Source organism: Drosophila biarmipes, chromosome 3L (genome assembly GCF_025231255.1).
Source record: "Drosophila biarmipes strain raj3 chromosome 3L, RU_DBia_V1.1, whole genome shotgun sequence".
Taxonomy (NCBI): domain Eukaryota; kingdom Metazoa; phylum Arthropoda; class Insecta; order Diptera; family Drosophilidae; genus Drosophila; species Drosophila biarmipes.
Genome location: NC_066613.1, coordinates 6,197,583 through 6,221,007, shown reverse-complemented (window position 1 = coordinate 6,221,007; position 23,425 = coordinate 6,197,583). Strand labels below are relative to the sequence as shown.

The following is a 23,425-nucleotide window of genomic DNA, read 5'->3' as shown; positions in this document are numbered from 1 at the left end:
CTCCCTGCATTTATTGATCTACCCCCAGTATTTCTTGGTCTAAACTGTTGCCACTTGAGCCAGGGCAATTCATCAATTCGTTCGTTTGCGCAGCCAATTCAATGATGCAGACAGATGAAAAAATAAATTTCCTTTCCCTCCCTTCCATTTCTTTTTTGTGCAAATCATCATCATCGTCAGGGTTCTTTTGTACCGTCATGAAGTCGTTTGTATCTATCAGTATGTTTTGGTATCGAAGTTGCATCCCAGCGAAGTCCATGACATGTGAGTTTGTATATACAACTCCTCGATTCACCTCCTCTCTCCAGGATCCTTTCTGTGCGATTTGTGGGAGTTGCATTTTTACTGGAGAGTGTTCTAATGGCTAGACTAGTTTTTCCATGTGGCAGCAGCTGCTAAGCTGAGAAATTGAGATGAGAGATTTATGGGCTTCGGCTACTGCAAAAATGTCTGAAACGATTTCGCTTTGGGCAAGAAGGGAAGTCCATTCTATTTGATTCATCCACTTTCGTTTGTCTTTTTTTGGGGAGAATGCAAATGGACGTATTTTTGCAGTTTCCGTTTCAATTGGTGTGAATTTCATTTCAGAACATCCTTTAATTTAATAGTATTTCTGAAATCTTACAATCAACTTTATTTCACTTATAACCATGCAATTCCATTTAATTCGAAATCGCCTAGCGCCCTTCTCTGCGCTTCTCATAAAACCGAAGTGCAAGTGCACATACGAACTCCCTTTGCGCTTCTCAATAATTCAATGTCAGAAATGCCGGGCTATTAGGACTTTCATTTGCGCTTCCAATGCAACTTGGAGGCTATTTCCTCGGCAATGTCGTCGCAGCCAAATCCCCTATTGCCCATTGCACAAACGTAGTCTAATTTGCTCATTTCAATTTCATTAAGTTGGCAGCTCTGTTTGCATATTAGCAGGCCAAACAGACTGCCACCGAGTGGGTGAGCCAAACAGTTAAACAGCTCTCTGCTGGGCCATAGCATCTGCAGACTGCCAGGATGATACTGAGCTGATGACTTTGTGGATCCGATGTTGGCCAATAACAACAGTAACACAAAAGAGGCAAAACGGAGGGGAGAAGGTAAGCTGCTGGCAATATCAGATATGAGCCCGAGTACCAGTGCCAGGGAAGGGGCAAAACACACGAAAGGCTGACTGCATAGTTAACTAAGCAAAGGTAGTGGATGTCGATGTGTGCCTTGGCTGTTAGTCGCAGCCTACAAGTAGGGAATCTGCTAGCCGAGGGCCTGCAGCTCCCCGGGTCCATACATATTTGCCAAAAGTGAGGCCCGAGCCAGAGTCAGCCAAGAGACAGAGCCCGAGCCCAAACGCAAACACAAACACTGTCCCAAACCAAACGATACCAACCACAACTTGGAGTAACAGAAGCAAAATCGGGAGAATCGGAAGGAGCAGAAGAATGAGGAGCACCAACGGGCAGCAGCCTAAACGCTGTTGATACATTGGCAAAGTTGGCAACCAAATATTGTTGCAGCCAGACACAAAACAAGTCGCAGGATGGCACAGTGATTCCAGCTAGCTAAAAAGCTAAAACTTTATAGGATTTTAAAACTTCCTTCCTCCTTCCAGGTATGGTCTGACTTACTTTTAATACCAAAAAAACAACAAAATTAAATTACAAGAGCATACCCCAAATAAATAAATAAATCCGCGAATTCTTGAGATCTATGGAATTTAACAGGGAGATTATCCTGTTAGTCGTTAGTTCTAAACGTTTGGTTGTGAGTTTAACATTCTTTCCTACAAATCTTTATCTTTTTAGGCTAACTGAAATGTATTTTCTAACAAGAGAGAAAAATATAAAATGTTTTTATACGATTTTAACCACCGTTCTGTGGTTAGGAGACCATCAGTGGGCAACCGAGAGGAGACAGAGTGCGGAGCTGTGGGTAATTGGCCAAGGTGCCCCGGTCCAGCTCTCGGCAGGGTCCCAATCTCTCCTCCTTCCCCGACTCCTGGCCGCAATCCACTGCAGTTGCCACCTGGAGCTGAACCATGGGACCGGGGAGACCTGGACGAGTCCGAGTCGCAGTCCGTCTCTCTATCGCTGCCTCTGTATCTCGAGACGAGTTTGCCAAGCAATAATTTTATTTTTAGTCGTCGCATCCTCTGCTCCGCGCTCTTTGCACTCGGTCCCTGCAATATCCATCCTGCGCTGCCCCCTGTACTTATAACGACTTGCCGCTTGTGTTATTATCTCTGGGCATAAATTTAATGGCCAATATTCACAGCTCCACCCACTGTTGAAAATGTTTTTCTTTGGCCGGAGAGCGGTGAAAAAATGAAATTATTTGCGGGCAATGGGCGATGCGAGCTGGAAGGAATGGATCGAATCCGGGCAGCTGGGGTTAGGGCCTATAAATTATGATTTAGTTATCGCTTTGGGTGTATGGGAAGTATCCCGGGCAAATTGATTTGAAGAGGCTACCCTAAGGTTGTGAAGCGGACATTTGTCACAGTTGCTGATGGATGAACGGCATCGCTCGGCGCCTTCTTGTATCTGCGAGATACAAATCATGCAGATACTTTTTCTGCCACACTTTGCGCTTGCGAAATCAGCAAAATGGGTTTGCCAGTACCACATGCCATATTTGGTGCGAGAAGTGCTCGGGGCAAGAAACAAGTTTCCATCGCCAGCTCAGCTGTTTCAAGCCATTTGACTCGCTCGGGTGTCAACCTAAGCAGTTTTTCTGTTCGCTCATTTGTTTATGTTTGCTCATATTCAGATTTCAAGCTATTGACAGTCGAAATTGCTTACAAGTGGCACAAGCAAAGTTTTGTGGCAGCCTCTTCGCCCGCGGATTTCTTCTGCCCATTGTATCTATGAAGTTGTTAAAATCCGCGACAAGTGCCACTTGAACTTGACGTTTTGGAGAAAGACAGAGGGAGTCAGAGAAGCTGAGAAACGGTGGGACAGGGACGGGGAGTGTGGCAGCCTCGAGAGACAACGATACATTGTTGAAGTTGATGGCTTGAAGATTTGTGCCACTCGAGAGCGCCAGCAACAACTTAAAAAAGTTACATCATTGCGGGGAATCACCTCAACAGTGAAAACTTGTCACTAAAATATGTTGAGTGCTTAAATTTTATAATTAAATGGTATAATTTAGCTTTTACATAGGCGTAAAACAATCAACTAAACTATTTGATAGTCTAACAACAGACAAGAATATTAGAGTTTCTTTATGAGCTTACAAACAGTGGAAGCTTGCTTCAAAAAACAGTAATCTTCTAAAATGCTTTAAAAATATTTAAATTTAAAATGAAAAAAATATATTCCCAGTAATGGTCAAAAGGTATTACAAACAAATTTAATTTGATGATTTTTAGAAGGGATTGTAATTTGAAAATACAAACTTTTTTTCAACTTGTTTCCATAATCAGAAATAAAATAACATCTAAGATTGCCTGTTATTCCTGGTATAATGAATGTTTATATCCAATATTCACTGTATTCTTATGACAACTTTTCGCCTTGCGCTCGCCCTGAACTCAAAAAAATTGCCAACTGGCTATAAAAATTTTCCATACCGAACTCCAAACACATCGGAAAAGAGAGGAGCCGTAGAAAACGAGTGGGGAAGCCGAGACAGGAGGAAATTTTGAGAGGCCAGAAGGACACCAACACGTGGCCATAAACTGGCGACAGGCAAAAACAATTTGGCTTATAGATTGGAAGGAAAATGTGCGGGGGATCGTTGTCATATTTTATGCCCAAATAGTTAAACGAATGCACAAACACTCATAAAAACCAGCTGGAAAATTGCTTGTAAAACATTTTTGTGTGTGACATTGAGGAGGTGGTGGGCTAGGGGAACGCATTCACAGCAAATCTCCGGGCTCCTCCACACATTCCCATAAATCACAAAAAAGTATTTCCCATTTTTCCTCTCCTATATATTTTTTTGCCGGCTACATTAATGCGCCTACACACATCTGTGCCTGGGGGCCAAAGGGGAGGTGTTTTTGGGGATATTTGGTATGTGGCTGACGGCCTATTTGCGCCTCGTCGCTAGCGGGAAAATCCGGCATCAGGAGCCGAAGGAAAAGCAGGGGCTAAAGCGGCTCCTGCCAGTCGGTTACTTCTTTTTCTCTTTTATGATTTGCCCGCGACAATTTTTTCGCTTAGCTGAACACCCTGGACTTCAGGGTATAAAGGGCTGAGCTGAATATAGGATTCAAAAGTTCATATATATACAGAAATTCAAATTATTTTTAAGCTTAAGGAAAAACCCTATAATTATTTTAAAAAACTTCTATCGGTGTACAGAATGGTGAGAACATACCTTTTTTAAGTTTAAACATACATTACAATAAAAATAAATATATTTCAAAATGTCGTTATCCGGTAAGTAAAGGAAAATGTTTATATTTCATAGCTTTATAAAAAATAATAATAAATAAACTATTTATCAATATTATAAATTGTTGAGTATGTATTTTAGTTCCCTTATTTAAATAATAATTTAAGGATAGAACCTGTCTCATAAAATAAATTACATGTATTTTATTATTTAAGACCTTTCTTCAAACTTTGTATCCTTTAGTAAATACAGGGTACATCCCGCTCTCCTTAGAACTTTTCAACACATTTATTTTTATTGTTTTTCCTATTTGCTTATTTTATTTTATTTGCATGCTGATTTTCCCGTCCGCAGTTTGGCAGTGCAGTGTTGTTTACTTAGCTGATGCTGATTCGGAGGCCAAGAGGAAATTTTTGGGCAGAGAAGGGGCGGCAGGCTGTAGAAGTCAACCCGTTGCAGACTCACGAATGTTGTACAAATGTGTGACATTTTTGTCCGGTGGCATGGAAGCGATTCGGGATGGGAAAGCGGTTTTGGGGACCCTATAGCAGGGGGTTTGGGGAGATGCCATGTGTGCGTATCCACCTAGCCAACGACTCTGGTCCGCGCTCTGTCTGTTTGCTCTCTGCACACGCGTTTGGAATTGATTTTTATGCTGTGATTATATTTTCGAAAAGGTCGACGATGAGCCCGGGCCTATATGGGGGCATTTGAGTGTCTGTGGGGCAGCCTCCACCGCCACTCCCCAGCCTGTTTGTTCGGCAACAATGAAGTGTCGCCCCCGAGTCGAGAACACGCTTGAAAAAATATAAATTAAATTATGCGTTCATGTTGTTTTAATGGGCCTCCCCATAAAGTCGGGGGTTCCGGGCTTTTTTTCAAGGGGCTGGCGGGGTGGACAGATGCTGATAGTCAGTTGGTCGCTGCCCTTGTTTAACGATCGGAAGTTATATTCATAAAAATATGTCAATGAATTGTGAATTATTTATGGGAGATAGCCCCGGAAAATGTCAGCCAGATAAATAAATTACGAGGATGAAAGGGGTTCTTCTGAAATCGAATAGGGTGTGCCATGTCTTATTTTTATCCCATATTTAATACAGTTAATATTGAAAAGCAAAAAGTATAAACACATATATATTTTAAAATTAAAAAAGAAATAACTGGAGATAGGTAAATTATTTCATGCAATTTTACGTGGTAATGCAATGCAAAAAGCTAGTGGGTAAGGATGATAAATAAGGTATTTACAACCAAATAACAGGGTATTCATAATTAAATGTCGAAACTTGCGATACGAATTTGCACACGAGCGGTATCAAACCGGAAAACTGTTAGAAAAAACCACATACGAGTTGAGAGTCTCCATGCATAAATTGGATTTTCTTGCATGGCCCCAAGGCCTTGTGCTCAATTTAGCTAAAAAAAATGAGCAGAAAAAATAGTTATAAAAATTGAAACTGAAACTTAATTGCAATTAAAGTTGAGTGCCGAGGAAAGGCGCAAAGCGAGCGAACGCAATGCGAGCGAAATGAACACCTTCAATTATAGTGAGTTTTGCTTTAGCCACCGACCTACTTTTCCACTCTTCAGCACACAAAACACACCTAGTCTCGAAACCGGGGCCCGGGGACGTGGACAACACCCGGAGAGCCGGTTCCGGGCCGGACGTCACTCTGCACTCGGCCAACAAAGTGTTGGCCGAAGGCTTGAATTTCAAGCGACAATTAGAAAATTTGCAAATTACATGGACATAGATAAGCTCTGGGAAAATAGGAAGAAAAACAAAGGTGAAGGCGGGAGGCTTAATGAAAAGAAAACGCCAAAAGCGAGAGGTGGGGCCATCAACCGGCCACCAACTGTAGAGTGGCCTAGTCAGGTGGGTTTTGACCAGAGACACTGCGGACCCTCCTCTCGTTTCAGCGGGTGTTAAGTTGGTAATTTTATGCCCGAGTTAACTTTTAATTTGTGTAAATGATTTTGTGGATTTTAAGCGCATCATTAAAATGAGTAGAAAATGCGGCCGAGAGCCAAGACCGAGCAGAGCAGGATTTGCCCGAGACATTTCCGGATATATATTTTGATGTAAATGTGCGGCCATAGCGACGCGATAAATGCCCGAGATAGTTGAATGCTTTTCGGGGATTGACAGATAGACAGTTTAATGCCTCTTGATTTGTGGGTCAATGCGGCCAGGGAATCTCAGCGCCGGGGAGAAAGAGCGATGGTCCCCGTCAAATTAGGCAAATATCTCAATAAACCTCGACAAATGCTTGGCATTTCAAAGGGGAGTTCGGTGAAACGCATTAAAAGTATTGGGTTGGATGGGGACTTCCAAATATGGTTTGGTTTTAAAAGATGATAAAATAGCGAAATCGAGGGCGGTTAAGCTCAAGCAGTATAACTATTTATATTTAATAGCATAACTGACCTAGAAAAGGGGACCTAACACATTTTTGTATTTAACCGTTTTTAAAGTGTCAATTTCTATAATCAAACTTGTGGAAAGAGGTTTGAGTCCACCTTTTTTCTGCTACTTCTAGGTATGTATTAACCTGTTGATCAAAATTTGCACAAGCGCTTCTTTACTCGCTCAAGATATAAGCGTATCGAAGTTGTTTAGAATTAATGTATTAGTAGTAATTGAAATATACTGTATTTATAAAAGGTCATTGAGTACCAAACCACTTAAGTCTCAATATGTTAAAAAAATATTAATACTTATGAACTTGTGGTGAAAACATTTTTAAGATGTATAGGAGACGCTGTATTTTTAATGGACCATTCAGAGGTGTGCTTACCAGATGTAAATTGGATGAACAAGTACCTGAAACGATAACAAAGCAGAAAGTTCATTAGCCAAGCAAACACTCTCGTTTCGAATAAAATATGCTTGAAGCATAAACAAAGCATCATGATGCAAGTTATTTCCCGCAGATCCAGTAACCAAAATGATTATGTAATCAAATCCGTAAATGCTTTATTAATGGCCTGACATGTCCCGCATACGCATACGCCCTGTTGGCCCAGCTGAAAAAGCCACTGGGAAGAGCGGGCCTCTTGGTTTCTGGCCCATTCTGAACTCATTTGAATTTAACACTTTTATATGAAACTCCCAAACGTCGCCGGCTCGTAAAAACAACAGCAACGAGGAAAAAACTTTTTGGCGCCGCACATTATTAAAATTTCTTTATGACAAGCGAGTCGGGCCAAGAGCAAGTTCGGCCGAGTGGAGGGGAGGGCAGTGGAATGGAGGCAAACTGGGGGCAAGTGGAGGAGCTCCTCCGAAGAGCCGGTCCAAAGAGTCATCAACAGCCACAGCAAACGACGACAAAAGGCATAAAAACTGGTAACAAAATATTTGTATTTATACGCGTGCGCCTGTGTGTGTGTGGTAACAACAGAAATTTGTTTTGGTCTTTAGTTTTAGCATAAATTAACATAAGATTTATGGCCGGTCCACTTGAAAATGAGACGAAACTAGAGAGGCCATAAAGTTGCTCTGCGCTTAACAAGTGAATGAAAAAGTTTCGGGTTTTTAGGATTTTCCCCGAGCAGAGGAAAGCCCAGCTTTTCCGCCTTGTCCTGGAATTTAATGCGGAAACTCCCTGCACAGCACGTGTTTTTGGCAACGGCAACACTAAGCAGCCGGAAGTAGTGAAAAGGAAAACCTCCAGATCCACCGGCACTTTTTTTCTCCGCCAGTCTGCTCTTATTTAACTTGACAACTTTGCAGCCGTCTGGCCACCTCTCTGCTTTCCCCTGAAAATGGGACTTTTTCTTTCTTGACCATACACAAAACAAGCGCCAATCAAGGAGACATCAAAACCGTATCGAAAAACTCGTTTTTAATTAAAGGCATCTTGCCTTGCATATCGCCTTGTTTTTAATTCGTTCCGTTTTCTTGTGGATACTCCACTCGCCAGTTAAAAAACCAATTCGATTTGAATGCTTAAAATCCCATAAATAATTGACAGATAAATGCTCTGATCATCGTGCCGATGATTATCTTAAATGATTTGAGCGCGATTTAATTGACGATGGGGGCGGGTTGGGAAATTATGAAATGCAATTAACTCATATCAGATGTCTGAATTTGATGACCTGTTCCCGGGGTGGGGAAAATAAATGAAGATTTGAAAAGATAGTTACGCTACATAGATAGTTAAACTGTCTGGTTTGAATAGATTTTTTAACAGTGCACCCGCTGAGCTCGGAACTCTAAAAATTTGTAGAGTCTGTCAACCGTTTTCCTTATTAGTGGTAATGCGGTCCCCGCACTCCATTTCCATTGCACTCCTAGCCATCAAAGGGCTCCACACACACTCCAGATTATTTCTCGCGGAAGTCACGTAGTCGCTGAACAATTTGAAAATGAGTTTTGTCGGTTTTACACTCACATATTTCTACATTTCTTGTTCTGCACTTCGGTTGCGGTCAATGAAAAGCCGCCGCGCCAAGATTTTCAAGCGTGGCAAGAATTGAGCTGCCAGGAATTGAGGAATTGAGCAATTCGCACGTTTGCCTCGCTCGAAACAAAGTAAAACAAGGAGATTGAACAGCGCGGAGTGCAGAGAATAATTCGAGTAGCGTTCCATATTGATGACGGGGGCCCAGACTTCTGGCTCGTTTCGTTTCCAAGAAATGCCATAAATTCATCAATTATGACGGCTGGCTATGTGGACAACATTGGACATCGCATGTACATTCGTAATGGGGGGTTTGGGTCCGGGGAGTGGGTTTTCGAGGGGCTGGGCCTCCTCGGCCTGCTCAGATTGACAGCTGTCAAGCGCAGGGACCGTAACCAAGAACCCACAGATGGGGCAGCCAGAAAGGCACGAACAGCGCTGGAAATTAAAGGGACACTTTTTAATTAAGGAAGTACGGAAGAAAAGAGTTTCACAATAAATCACACCAAAAAGATGCCGACCTTGAGAAATTAAAAGCATTTGTAATGCAGAAATTAAAAGCATTAAGATTAAAAATATTATTTAAATTACATTCAAGTAAATATTTTTAAATTGCATAAAACTACACTTATTCACTAAATAATGTTTGAGTTAAAGTTTAAAAAAATTGTATAATTATTTTTAAAATTTTAAACTTTACTATTAAAACAGTTTATTTATTTAGTTTACAACCGGCTTAACTCTAAAACACGAAGAAGGCTACCAAAAATAAATGAAAAACTATTTGCCCGACTTGCAACGAATTATGAGCTTTCGCTTTTAGCCTTGGAAACCCATAAAAAGCACTCCAAGTGTATCCATCCAAATAAAGATGTTGTAAGATAGATTCCCTATCATAAAACAGTTTTACTAATCCATTTACGATACTTTCCTAAATCGATGGCAGCCATCACAAGGGCGATCAGCGGAGCAACGAAAGCGGGAAAATGGAGGAGGAAAAATGCATTTTCCGCTCACCCACAATTGCCAACACGTGTGCGGCACGAAACACTAAACTGGCGTCATTTAATTAACCCGCCAGTGCAGCAAAGGGGTCCCCCGCGCCCCCGTCAAAATGGTAACCCCTGCCGCACACGGCGACCACATGATGATTATGAAGGCGATGAGGGTATCACTGTCGCCCCGGCATCTCCCTTTCCAGGGGTTACGCCTGGGCTTAGACCTCGTAAAATCGGGAAGTTATTTTTATGCGCTTTTAATAGACTCACGCTTAGAGCAGCGCCCCTGCCTCACATCGTATTTCATGTTTATGAATGCATTTTTATTATGATTTCAGCTCTTTTTGTTGCTCTTCCTTTGTATTTGCTGTTCCATTTGGTATAATTTTCATGGCTCTACTTTATGATCGTTAATTTTTACTGGGGAAAAGTTTACGACAATTACAGCGAGTGTGGGTGAGAGAACTGGGAGGAGAGAGCGGGGCCTGGCAATTAAACTGGAGAAAGCCAAACAAATCTCGAACAAGTCGTTAATATTGATTCGACCCAGGCAACAACTCAATTCGGGGCTAAGCTTCGAAGAGCAAATTAGAATGGGTATCATTATGTTATAGAGACATTCTCGCAACTAATATTTAATTTAAGGGCAGTATGGGGTTAAGGGGGCCAAGGCACACACACAGACCCGCAACCCAAAAGAACCAAGCCGAGGACAAACTCATAAATCTTTGCAAGGGACTCCGACTCCCCCATCTTGCGAAATCCGAGGGAACACGCCATAAAACACATGAAGAAGTGTGTAAATAACAGAAGGCGCTGCAGGATGAGGAAAGCCCAGCCCAGAAGCCCCGAACAGGAAGTAGTAGAAGTCTAGTGGGGCAAAAACGGTTGGACACCTTTAAGAATCTGTTTTTGCCCCGCGCTCTGCCCCGACCACAAACAATCTCACAAAATTTATGAGCGAGCATTTTTTGTTCGGAATGAAATCAAAAACAGACCTCCTCTCCGGGGGTGGGTCATTAATTTATGTAAAGCACAAATTATGATTGGGTAGTGTGGGGCACAAAGGCTGAGGTGGGTGGTGGTCAGGGTGCTGCAGAGAAAAAAACATAGTAATAAAAGAACCATATTGCTATTAGCTTGTACGAGATGGAAAGCACATCTTTTGGTTTATTAGCAAGATTAGCTAAGATTAAGAGCCAGATTTTCGGTAAAAAAAAACAGTAGTTTAAAGAGTACCGTTGTATTCAAAGTTAAATCAATCAATCATAATAATCAAATCAATATAAAGTATTAAAAAAACGTCTATTTTTCAGTTTTTAAGACCTTAAGGAGTACGTTAATAAGAAAAGTACAGCAAAGCACTATTTTAAAGTTCTGATTACCGAACCATACTACCATATATAGCAATCTTAACGTACTACGTAAGTTGAGTCACAAGGAGAATTTATAACTTTTGTAATCCTCAATCATATTTTTTCATAAAGCCCCAATAATATATACCTATAATGTATAAATAAATACTAAAGTACATTTTATTTAACCAGCTGAGTTACCCCGAATATTTTCTTCCAGTGCAGCTATCCATTCTGTGGCAGCGCTCCAACTAGGCCTAAGCCAAGTGGAGCAGTAGCGGTAACAGCAGCTGTAACACGTTGATTATGCAAGCTCCATGATGAAATCCCCGGAATGCGGACGATGATGATGATAATGGTGCTTGGGGTCTCTGCGGTTTCTTTTGGGGTTCTTCGCTCCGGTTAAGGGTAAGTGAAAAGTACCGCAGCAGAGGAAGCCGTTGCTGCTTAATGGCGCAAAATGTTCGCAGTTGGTGAGGAAGAACCGAAATGATTTATGACGCAAGGAAGTTAATTTATTAATTTCGCAGGCCCTGAGAATGTACGGAGGCACCCACCGTCGGGGACCGAAATGTTTACAAGCTTTCATTTTTCTGCTCCAGGGGCTCAGAACAAGGCGGCATGAAATGGAAAATTACATAAACCGCTGAACAAGGTCATACAGATTACAAAAATGATTGAGTAATGCTGAAAACGAAAGGGTGAAAGTTAAATCATTAAATCAATAAACAAAACTAGTTTTCAGTATTATACTAAACCAAATTTAACCCTTGATAAACCATAAAATACTTTCACCCATTTTCCTGACCTTAACAATAATTCATCGCCTCCCCAGGATGCCTTCACGTCACTTTTCCATTAACCAGACCAAAACCACAACCGGTAAGCCCATCCCACTGTATAAAATGGAACTAAATGAAATTAAATTAAGCTCATTAGCAGCGGAACGGAGGAATTGATTGCGATTCATTTGCCTCCCCTTTGATCTAAAGGCACTCAACTATTTCGGCCATTTCCCTTAAATTTGGGGCTCAGCATATAGGCATGGAAAATATTTTTCAGGCGCTGATGGAGAGCACAAGTTTGAAATATTTCGCTTTGAATTTTTCACATTTTTATTTCCTGATTAATTGCACAATCGACAGGGAGAATTCTTCAAATACTTAAAGCATTTCAATCGGCAAATGACTGCATAAATAAATCGCTTATTAAATCATCGAAATTGTGGCTGGCGAAGAATTAATGCGTTGACAAACAATTTCATTGGCGGATTGCGAAAAACGCGAGTGGGAAAATGCGTATAAAAAGACGACGAAGGCGAAACGTTGGCGGTCTGTAAATCAAATGATTACAAAGAACACTTTTCCCCATATTCAAATGGAAAAAAAAACTTCCCCGTCGCCCCTCATTTCGGTTTCATTTTTAAATGTTCGAGCAGGCGGCCATTAAGCTGTCAGCGGTTGTTCAGACGGAAATGAGCGAAAAGAAAGAAGATGGCCTAGGTCAGAAAAAAGAGGAAAATGAGGCTGGAACCGAGACAGGAAGTTGGTTTGTGCCGAGTGCGTCGCGCGAAAAACATCCCAACGAAGTGTGTACCGCGGAAAACTCGCAGTCGAAGCGAGCTGATTTTGATGGATTTTCCATGCCAGCTTTAAAGGAAGCGACCGGGAAATCACTGGAAGGCGTGAAACTGTTGTTGACTGGCGAAAAGAATCATTTGCGTAGTGGCATTCACTTAGTATGCATTATTAAACAATTTTCCTTTTTCCCGCTTTTATTTTTGCAAGTAATTTAAGCTGGGGGTTACAATTTGATCAGGGGTTGGTAAGGGTTCTGGTATTTGCATTGAAGGCGAAATACAAATTGATGAAACTCTGTGCGTGGAAATACATTTTTATCGTCAGCCCGTATTTTTAAAAACAAATTAAGATAAATAGTTCTGCGGTAAACTATAAATCTCATAAAATAAAAAATAGCTACAAAATCTTATTCGTTATAAGCCGAACTATTTTCAGTTTGTTGTAAAAATTAATTGCCTTGAAATATTATCTAAGAGCATAAATGAGTTTTAACCAGGGAAATATATAATTGCTCTTCACAAATGACCCATAAACAAAAATTCCATAAATATTCTACCTATCCCACTTAAGTGAAACAAAGAGCTCGGCCAACATCTGCTTTTCCGTTTTCAATGAAGCAACTACGGCAGCGAAACAAACACGATCTAATAAATTCTTTCGTAATAAAAATACATCATCAAATAAATAGTGGTGCCTGACTGCCGTGCACCATATAACTATTTGGCAAATAAAATAAATTGCCCAGAGCTTTTCCGCTCCTTCTCACCACATCTCCCCCATTTTCTCGGCTTATCTCTGGCCACACCAGCAACGTGAAATGGGAAATGGCTGAAAGGTGGGCTCAGGGCTCGAACAACCCTTAAATCACATTTTGCCTAATTTTTCGCTGTCAAAAAACCTCATTAATCTTTCCCAGCCTGGCAATGGCATGAAAATGGAGCAGGATAAAAAAACATACGAGGAAATTGCTTAATGGGGGGACTCCCGCCAGAAACACACCCACAGCTGCTTTTATTGTACACTTCGAGGAAAATTGTAGATTCATTTTCGAAGATTTCACTTTATTAGTAACTCTTTTCCAGCTTCTCTGATAATGATATTTTAGCAGGGCAAGTTATTAAAATAAGTTCTTAACACTTTTTAAAAGCTTAGAAATTGCTCGATTAAGAAATCAAAAAGTAGGACTTGTGTAGACTATCATCCATACCATTTTGTATATCAAGTAATATTTGTACTTTTTCTTGTTGTTTGCTAGCCCCATTGTAAAAATATATTATTAAGAAAGAAAGTATTTCAGTGTATTGTGCCCTCAATACCTCTTCTAGGCTTTTCCCTTTTAATAAGACCGTTTTTTATAGTGTAAGTTCTATCTTTGGCGCCCCTTTTGTTTTACCTTGTGGAGTTCGAGAAGTTGCCCTTGAAAAATTGCTGGCTCGTATGTCAACCCCCAAGGAGAAGGAGAATGCGACGAGATTGGGCAAGAAGCAGAAGTTAGTCAAACTGAAAAAGTCGAACGTGTGTAATTTATTTAAATTTAAGGGCCCCGGCTCAGGAGTCAAGAGTTTTGGAGTGCGTAACACTCGGTTTTCCTTTTCCCCGGGTACTTCAACCCCTTTTCGGCCCACTCGAATATTGATTTCTTGCGTAATCTTTACGGCCCGCCCACACCTTCCCGGCTTCCGGCGATAGTGTCGTTCGCCCCCATTGACGTTTCATATTTATTAATGAGGCGCATTTGTGTTTGGAATTTATAATTGGGGGAGGGAGGGCTCCTGCTTCTCGTACTTCTGCAGGCTCAAATGTAATTGAGTAATTAACATAAATTATAATACATAATTTGCGCTCGCCTTTTTCCATAATTGTTGTTAGGTAAATTGGATTACAGGCGAGCTCGCCAAAGTTTTCCCCCCGTCCCCGTCTGCATAAATGAAAATTATTGTTTAGGCCCTATCGTGAAGTACGTATACATGCTCAGAGGAGAATTGAGAGTGCGATAAGCAATTTATGTTCAAAGTTTTACCCGCTGAAAAGTTTGCCAAGCATTTTGTTTGTGCGTCGCTCAGAGCGAAATCAAACTAAATCGGAATCAGCACAAATTCTCAGAACGATGCCTGCCATTAAATCGCAGAAAATGTGAGTGTCGACAAGAAGAGAAGTCTTCGGCAGAGAAGACATTATCAAAACCAGATTGCTGCCTGTTCTTAACCGAGGGAAGGGGAAAGCTAATAACAATGTCCCGCGAAAATATGTTGAGTGCCCTGTAACAAAACCGTTTTAAAAGGATTTTGGGGGATGTTTGAATTTTATACTTGACAGCATGATCCTTAATAGAGGCTTTTTTGATTTATGTAAAAAGATTTTAAATTTATGTTTTTTAAATAACGCCTCAACAAATATTTTAAGGATCTTAAAAAATGAGCTGAATAATAATTTTATAAAGGTTTTGGTTCCGCCGGTTTACAAAATGTCTATACATTAAAAAACTTATAATTGTCAAGGTAGTCCGAAATAAGGTATTTTCTCGTCCAAAAAGCCAGCCGACATTTATCAAGTAAGCCAAGCACATGACACCACAAACCCGCTTCGACTTGATTGCTGCCTTTCCGGATGCTGTTGGTTTTTCTTGCCAGTCTTTTGTGGGCCCAGTCGCAGGGGCAGTCATCCGTCAGAAGTTGGCAGTTGGAAGTTGGAGCAGCAACCCCGTCGCCATATTGAATTTTCCTGTGTGGCGCCCACCCGTGCGGAGGTCCTTGAATGTGCGTCTGTATCTGCGGCTGTTCCTGGTTTCATCCCACCTTGTTGCCGCTTGTCGCACACACATCAGCAGCAGCAACAGCACAGCAGCAACATCAACGGCAGCAGCATCTACAGCGGCAACATCTACAACAGCAACAGCAACTTCATCGGTGACATCGCTAACGCTTCTGGGATTTTTGGCCCATAAGCGGGGAGAGGGAGATGCCGAATGGCAACTCTGTGCATAATTTTGCGCCTGGTTGTCATGTTTCAGGACTCCTGTCCTGGCTCCTTGTATTCACGTGCGAGTGTGTTTTCGTTGGGCCTTGTAAAATGTAAATAAATACGCAGAGACACGACCCCCCCGTCGGTAACTCACTTTTGTTTGGTTAGTTGGAATATTTAAAAGGTTTGTGCGGCAGCAATAAGTCATAAGGGTTATATTGAACGGTCCTTGAAACATATTGAAAATACTTTCTTTATAAATAAGTTAGATAAAGTACTAGAACCTTTAAACGTCATACATTTCTTATCCTATCTTATCTTATCGTCAGTTTTAATATCCTTGATCAAGACATTGATCTTTTAATATTTCTTTAGTCCGAATACCGTTTTAAAGCAAGTATTTATTATAAAAATTTCTTTTAATTTTTTTTTAATTTTTCTTTTCTTATTAAGAACTATTTTCTATATATCATAATTTGCTGCGCATAAACCATTTCGAAGTGCGTACGCTGGGTGCCAGAGATTTGGGAGGCTGGTCTGGGGGTCTGGTTTCAACGCCTTGTTGCGAAAACCTTGTGGCTCCCTCCGGCCAACCCCAAAGGGGTTTTCTCAGAACCCTGCCCCCAAATATTTACCTATTCCAAGCCCACTTTTCCGGGTGTTGTGCGTTGCTTACGCAGCTATCATCGGGCCGGAAAACAACAAGGCCAAGACAAAGGCAAGACCCTCCCGAACTCGGATTCCTGGAGCTACCAAGTTAAGCGTCAAAAGTTTTGATAGCCTGTGAGCTGCCTACTCAAGTGACTTGGCCCCTTTCCGGCCCGGTTTTCCTTAAGCAACGGAGGCCGAGAAACCAGTCGGCATTTTTCATTTTTAGTTGGCAAATTTTTAACACAAAACTTTTATGTAAAATGTCTTCCGAGATAAAAGTTTAAATTGTCAATTGAAAATGTTGTTTGGCAAAAGTTTTTTTGATTAATTTTCACAACGCCGCGTTGACAATGAAGCGATGGGCGGAAAAGTGGGGAGGGAAAACTCGGCGAATGCGGCACGAGGCAAACAAACAATTGAGCACATTAACGCTTAGAGATACACAGCAAGGGCAGGGAAAATGGAGAACGCGGAAAGAATTGAAGAGACTCCAGCTATTTCCATGTGAATGTGTTAAAATAGAATTTGATGACGAACACAACAAACAAAAGTAAATGGCAAATAAATTAAAGGGAATAAAACAGCGAGTTTGGGAATGAAAAGAATGGAGTACGGGAATAAAATAACCATAGAAATGAAATGCTTTTGTGGAGCTTTAATGTAGTTACCTATCTCTCACGAGTGTACGAGTGTACGATTTCACTGGTGTGTTCGACTTTATAACAGACAAACTATTAAAGATTATTTTCGATTCTCTTCATTTTCCATCAACCACAGAACCTTGTTTTCCGGTTTTATTTAGCCCTTCCTAAATTTCGTCCAAATCTGGTTCACATAAAATTTCTCTACACTTCCTCGTGTTTTTGTATCATCCTTTGTCAAGCTCATTGCCACTTGGCTCGACTTTTCCTCCCTTTGATTTAGTGTTCGGAAAGCCATTTTGTACAATTTCCACACGATTGATTTCGCAAATTTTCGCCGCAACAGAGTCTGCAGGCAGTACAAGCTTCGAACCCCAAAAATGCCACAAAAAGCGGCGGGAATACAGGTTATACACTTGTAATGCCTTTTGCCCTGTAGCCACAATTACCCAAAAAGCCGAACCTATTCCCATTTCAGTCCCCAAATCCACAACCACCCTTGCTCACACACGCACACCCCACATGCTACTTGGGAGGAGGGGCTGCTTCCTAGGACTTATCGACTGGGAGATATCTCGGGTAATGCAATTAAATCGCTCCCCAACATTTTCGGTTCGTCCGTTGGTTACGCAATTCATAAATATTTTATTTGGCCATCACACCCTTTGACCTGCTCCATAAGTCCTCCACAAAAAAAGGAAGCACCGTACAACAGCGGGTAAAATAAAAATCATGGAGCCTCTATTATTACTATTACTAGAACAATATTTTGCATTAAAAATCTAAAATTTAAACTTAGCAATTTTAAGTTTTTGTTTATAAAATAAAATTAAGTAATGACAGCTTTGCTTTATAAGTTTAAGCCAAAAATAAGAAAGATATACGATAATACATCATCTGATAACTGAACTTTATAATTCTTAATTTCATAGTAAATGTCCCCTACTCTATACCCATTATTGTAATTTCCCATGGAACTACTCCTAGACTTGCACCCGCGTCTGTACAACGCGAGGGATAGACATTGCGTATACGCCAACATGGCTATCTAATATGGATTTTTGTGCGTTCCGTTCTTCATTATTACTTAACGCCCGGTCATGGCAGTCAAATTGCTTTTCGGCCAAGCACTCTCTGTTCGGCCATCGACTGGAGCCGAATAAAGTTTCCGGTTAGATGTCGTCCTGCTGTTAGCCCCAACCGCCGGACAAAGGGTTAAAAAGGTGCGGTTAGCCGGAGAGTCGCGGTTCCTCGGTTTGGAAAAGCGGACCAGGCCACCCAAAGCAACCCCCAAAAGCGGACACCAGCTGCATTTGCTTTGCTGTCTTCCTTGTTTGCTCTTCCTGCCAGTTAAACTTCCTTCCGTCGCTTTGATGTGCCAGAAATTAATTGCCTACAATTAGGCGCTCTGGCAAATGTCACTCACTCAGAAAAAGGGTGGCAGGGACCACCCTTCCGTTTCCCAAGTAATACCTTCAATTTTTGACACTTACCGTTGTTCCTGCTTATAGATGGCTTAAAGGCTTCCCGGCAAAGGTCTGCAAAGAGGGAAAAACGAAAAACGTTTGTTAGTCCAAAGTTCGAGAAGAAGTGACTCCCGAAAGCCGACAAAACACATGCCATTACATGGTCATACTTGTGCAGACTTGTGGAATGTCTGCCCCTGTCACAGGCCGCCCGACCACTGACCAGGGTCCAAGTCCAAGCTCCTGGCCGGCGCCCAAGAACCAGCTGCAACAAGGGAAAAGTTCCACCAACTTTGCGTCGAGTGCCTTTTGCCTAATGAAAAGAGTCTGTCATTGACTAGAGGAAATGGAAAAGTTTTTCATAGACCAGCCCGAAAGTGGTAAGAAGGAGCCAAAAGCCTTGTCCAGTTATGGCCTGTGACAGGCAGTTACTTTGGTCTCCTTTTTTATTGAAATAAATAAAAGTAAATGATCGGGAATGGGTGGAAGTGAAGGCGTGGCGAAGGAAAAGGAGTCTTAAATATTCATCCCCAAAGTATCTATAAATCATTTTAGGTTGGCATACGAAAAAAATCTTTTCTTCTATCTCAATCTTTCTGTGGAACATTCGAAATAAAAATCTTGTGTTAGAACTATGCATTGATGTAGGATCTTTGTTTAAGGCGTGGCGTGGTTTCATGCACTACAACGCATATCGAACCGTAAGGGGTGAAATGGGAGAAATGATTATATATTGGGAAATTGCTAACCTAAATTATTTATAAAATAAATGACAAATACCTACACTTACCTACTTATTTCAAATGGTTCAAAGGTTGAAATATATTCCAAATATATTTCGCCTTATTCCATTTTTTCCATCTTTTGGCAATCATTCCCTATCTGCAGATCTTCCGCAAGCCCCTCAAATTGAAGTGACCATTTCAGACGGACAGTAACTTGCGAAAGTTGTTTCGTGCCAAACGGGAGTTACACTTATTTGTGCTGGTATCTTATTTGGCTGTATTGTTGGCCGAGTCCCCTGACAGTTCTAATGGCGCATAGCGCACATATTCCGACTGGCCAAGAGAGATTTATTATCAACTGCCATTGTCGGAGGCCCACACACCCACGGATGCGACTGTATCTTTTTGGCCACCAGCAATCATCTCCCATTCCCGCAGGAGCCGCAAAACATTTGTTATAATCAAAAGTTCTTGACTGCGCGATGGCTGCTGCTTTGATTTCTCTACTGCTCTGGCCCACAAAAAATCAGAACTTGTCCGAAATAGTTTTTCTGATACTCCACCGACCTCGAACGCAATTTGTTTGGCTTAAGGTTGACAGTTCAATAAGGCGGAATTCCTCTTTAATATCCATAAATAACCCCGAAGGCGGAAAGTTGCTACCTGAGGGCGCAGGGTTACTAATTACGCATACGCAACGCTGTCTTAGGGGTTGGAAAAGTTGTCGGAAAAGTTCCTTAACCTTCCGCGTCCTAATGCCGTTTCCAATAACTTCTGCTGCAGTTCCCACAAACTGAGGCAAAAGTCGAAGAAGATGGCAGAAGCGGGGACATTTGCCAAAAATCCTTGCCCGGCCATATATCGTTTTAACATAATTTCTGTGGTAAAATTAACTTTATGAACTGTTGAATGGAACGAGGCCGGATCGAGGAGGAGAACAACCCTCGGAGGCAGTCTGCGAGTAGCTAGCGTGCGTCTCACAACCTGCCACTTAAAACAAATAACAAAGTTTTGCTTAACTTTGCTCTAGCTCCTGGTCCTCATCCTCGTCCTCTACCTCGTCCTCGGCCTGCTCCTCGTCCTCTTCCCCTCTTTTATTCAGGCAGCTCTTGGGGGAAATTATGGCCAGACACAAAGCGAAAAGCGTCGTCAACGACGTCGAGCGGCTTTTGTCTTGGCGGCTCGCTTCTAGCAGGAAAATCATCCTCGACAAGGACTCCTCCTGCCGTCTGGCGAGGAAGCGGCATCGCAGGGCAGCAAAGCCTCTCCTGATGGCAAAATTACATATGAAAGTGGATTTCATTAAAAAGAAGTTGGCTGCAGTGAAATATGGCAAGTAAAAGACATTTATCCAGGAGGACTTGTCTGAGGCCTGGCAGTGCTGACGCGATTTAGCTAGGTTTCACTGAGATGTCGGGGCCCGAGGATAGAGCACTGGGAACACTTTGATGTCAGGAAAACAAAAATATAAGAGGAAAAACCTTTTAAATCAATAAAAACACCCATATTAGTATCAAGAATAAATCATACTAAACTCTTAAAAGATTCCTTTTAAGCACCCTAAAATTGAAAATCCCTTTCCTAAAAAAATGGGCCCGACTTTTGTCAGCTTTAAGATAGCCACTGTATCATCACCACTCCAAACTAGCTTCCAGTCAGCATTTCCATCCTTTGGCAAGTCCTTGGACAGGTGACGATGCCATGGCGACAGGCAATAAGTAAATGCAAAATAGATCGACGTTCCCCAGCTCTGAGAGGCCCAAGCACGGGAAACAAAAGAATTTTCCACCGAAATACAACGGCTTCAAGACGCTCGCTAATTGGCTTTAATGGGAACGGGGGAAATAAATCCAGCAAAGACCAGAAGCACCATCAACCGTGAAGGTGTAAGAAAAATCGTAATGAGACGTTCGGGCCAAACACAATTGGCGGCATTTCGGCATTTCAGTTTAGGGCCATTTCGGTAAGCAATACGGGGTTATGTGCGAAAGGCTTTCAGCCGTTGAAGGAACCTCTTTGCCGAAAGACTAAGGGGCGTGTTCATAAAAACGGCGCCAACTTCATGAATTTTGAATGAACGTAGAGGGCAGAAACTAATGCCGGCAAAAGCGGGCGGAGCTCCCTTTGCACTGCCACCTCCGACCGGCAAGAAAAGGAAAACTAAGCACGGGGCACTTTCCCGCTGACACAAGACATGGAGGAGCCATCGTTTCCAACTTCCGACGACTACTTAGAGACGCCTAAACAGCTTCATTACTTTTATGGGGCTGACGGCGCGCTTCGTTGGCTCGCCATTGTCTGTTAGCCGGTTTGAATGTTTGGGTGCCGGGATGTTTGGCTGCTCGGTTGCTCGGTTGCCTGGCTCTCGGGCTGTTTGTCTGGCCAGGCGCAAATTTGTTTGTGTAAATTAAATGAAACGACTGTAAAAATGCCAAATAAGCTAATTTGCGGTTAGTTTTTTCTGCTGCCCGGAGTGTATATACAAAACGGGGCTGCAGAAAGACAAGGAAATTGCGTCCCTCAAGTTTTGAGTTATGGGATCATTAGTTAGGGGACGTTTTCAGAGTTGTCACAGAAAGCTCTGAACAGTTTAAAGTGGGCCACTTTGAAAATATCTTCGAGAATAATTTTTAATTAATGAGATTTTTCTACAGAGTTGGTAAATTTATATCAAAATTTATACGAATTCTAATTTCAAAAACGTTTGATTTTTGTAAAACAGTTTTGAATCCTTTATTCTTAGTTTTATTAATATATTTTTATACCGAAAGGCTATGCTATACAAAGTAATTAAATTGAAGTCACTATATCTAGAATCTTAATCCTATCAAGAGTAAATTGAGTGATTGCATAATTAAATTAAAACTAAGAAGACTGTTGATCCAAACAAAATGCCAGCAATGTCCTTTGGTTTCGCCCAAGCTCAGAGTTATGCTATCATTATTTGGGAGCCTGCTTATTACTCGTTCCTGCAAACGATCAGGGAGCAAAATGACTTGCCGCCATTGCTCACGCTCCATGCAACTTTTATAAGCCTTCGACCAAGTCACTCCAATTTGAGTTCAGTTCGTGCTGGGCTCTTCACATCCCCGATGGTTTTGGTTCCGCTCCGTCCAGTTCAGTTCAGTTCAGTTCACTTGTTGTTGTGGTGACCACCAATGTCTGGATGGTCATTTTCAGGACTCGACTCAACTCCACTCTGGTTGCATACTAAATGCAGAAGAGTCTTCCCAATCCGCCCCCTTTACAGCGACTCTGGTTATTTTTCTGCCTGGCCATGAATTTTGCATTAGAGTTTAGTTAAAGTGCAGCTGGTGCGAGTCCCAAAGGGGCGGGATGGGGTGAGATATGGTGAGCGTTAGCCTTTTTTATACGGAGTAGATAGAGGGAATGCAAAGCCACTGGCAGGGCCATTAACTATGTAAGAGGGGAGTGATTTAAAGAACTTAAAGTCGGGCTAAGGGTCGATGGCAAAATTTTACAAAGCAGTGGGAAACGAATGCAGCGAAACCTGGTATTATGAGAGACCAGTAATGATTACAAACAAATCATTTAGTGAGCCTAAGCAAAAGCATTGATTTGTTTTATTGCTGTAAAAACAGAATGATACTAATGTAAGCTTTGGGAAACTGTAACTTAATAATCAAATTGATTGGACAGCTATCATATAAACCTATGCCAAAGTTTCCTCATCACCCCAACCATCAACGCCCAACATCTTACTAGTCAGTTGTATTCAAATCACAAGCTTTTGTGACAGCTGCTGAGATAAGCTAATATAGCCACCCCGTTAATCTTTATTCGAAAATAATCCACAACTCGGCTTAGCCCCTGAATGAACCCAACTATTTCCGCCCCAAGTCGCTCATTAGTTTTCCCGGTTGCCTGGAGGAACCTCCATTTTCCGGCTTTCCCTGAATTGATAATGGGGAAATGCTTTCGCCCTTGCCTGGAAACAAACTTCAAGTGAGCGACAACAGCTGCGACAGAGTCCTGTTCGCTCCTTCAAATGAATTATAGCAACAACAAACTTTTGCATTATTTTATGAAAATTTTGTTAAACAAATTTGTTGCCCGCTTGCCAGCCATGGAGTTGGTATTGTTCGGGTGGTGTTCGGGTGTTTCACTTAAATGTAAGCGAAGTCGGAGGGGACGAGCAACTCTGCTCGCCCGTGTTGAAAAGTTGTTCAGTTTGTGTCACCCGGACACACCTGAGAGTCCTGGCGAGGGATGGGCCGATGGATAGGATATCTGGCGCACATCGCGTCCTCCCCGTCCGCACAGCCCTCGCCATCGTCCTC

General features: G+C 41.9%; 1 long non-coding RNA gene across 3 annotated transcripts in view; it reads right to left on the bottom strand.

Annotated features, from left to right (window-relative positions):
- Positions 1-9,168: 9,168 nt before the first annotated feature.
- LOC127010908 (uncharacterized) overlaps positions 9,169-23,425 on the bottom strand; it is a 34,380-nt gene continuing 20,123 nt past the window's right edge. Inside the window, exons 3-4 of one of the 3 annotated variants that reach the window (XR_007763797.1) lie at positions 18,427-18,471; positions 9,169-9,185 (exon numbers count right to left, since the gene is read on the bottom strand). This is a non-coding gene — a long non-coding RNA (uncharacterized LOC127010908). Of the gene's footprint in view, positions 9,186-11,771; positions 11,788-18,309; positions 18,327-18,426; positions 18,472-23,425 lie in introns of those variants that run through there. The other 2 variants (XR_007763798.1, XR_007763799.1) reach the window with 2 other exon arrangements.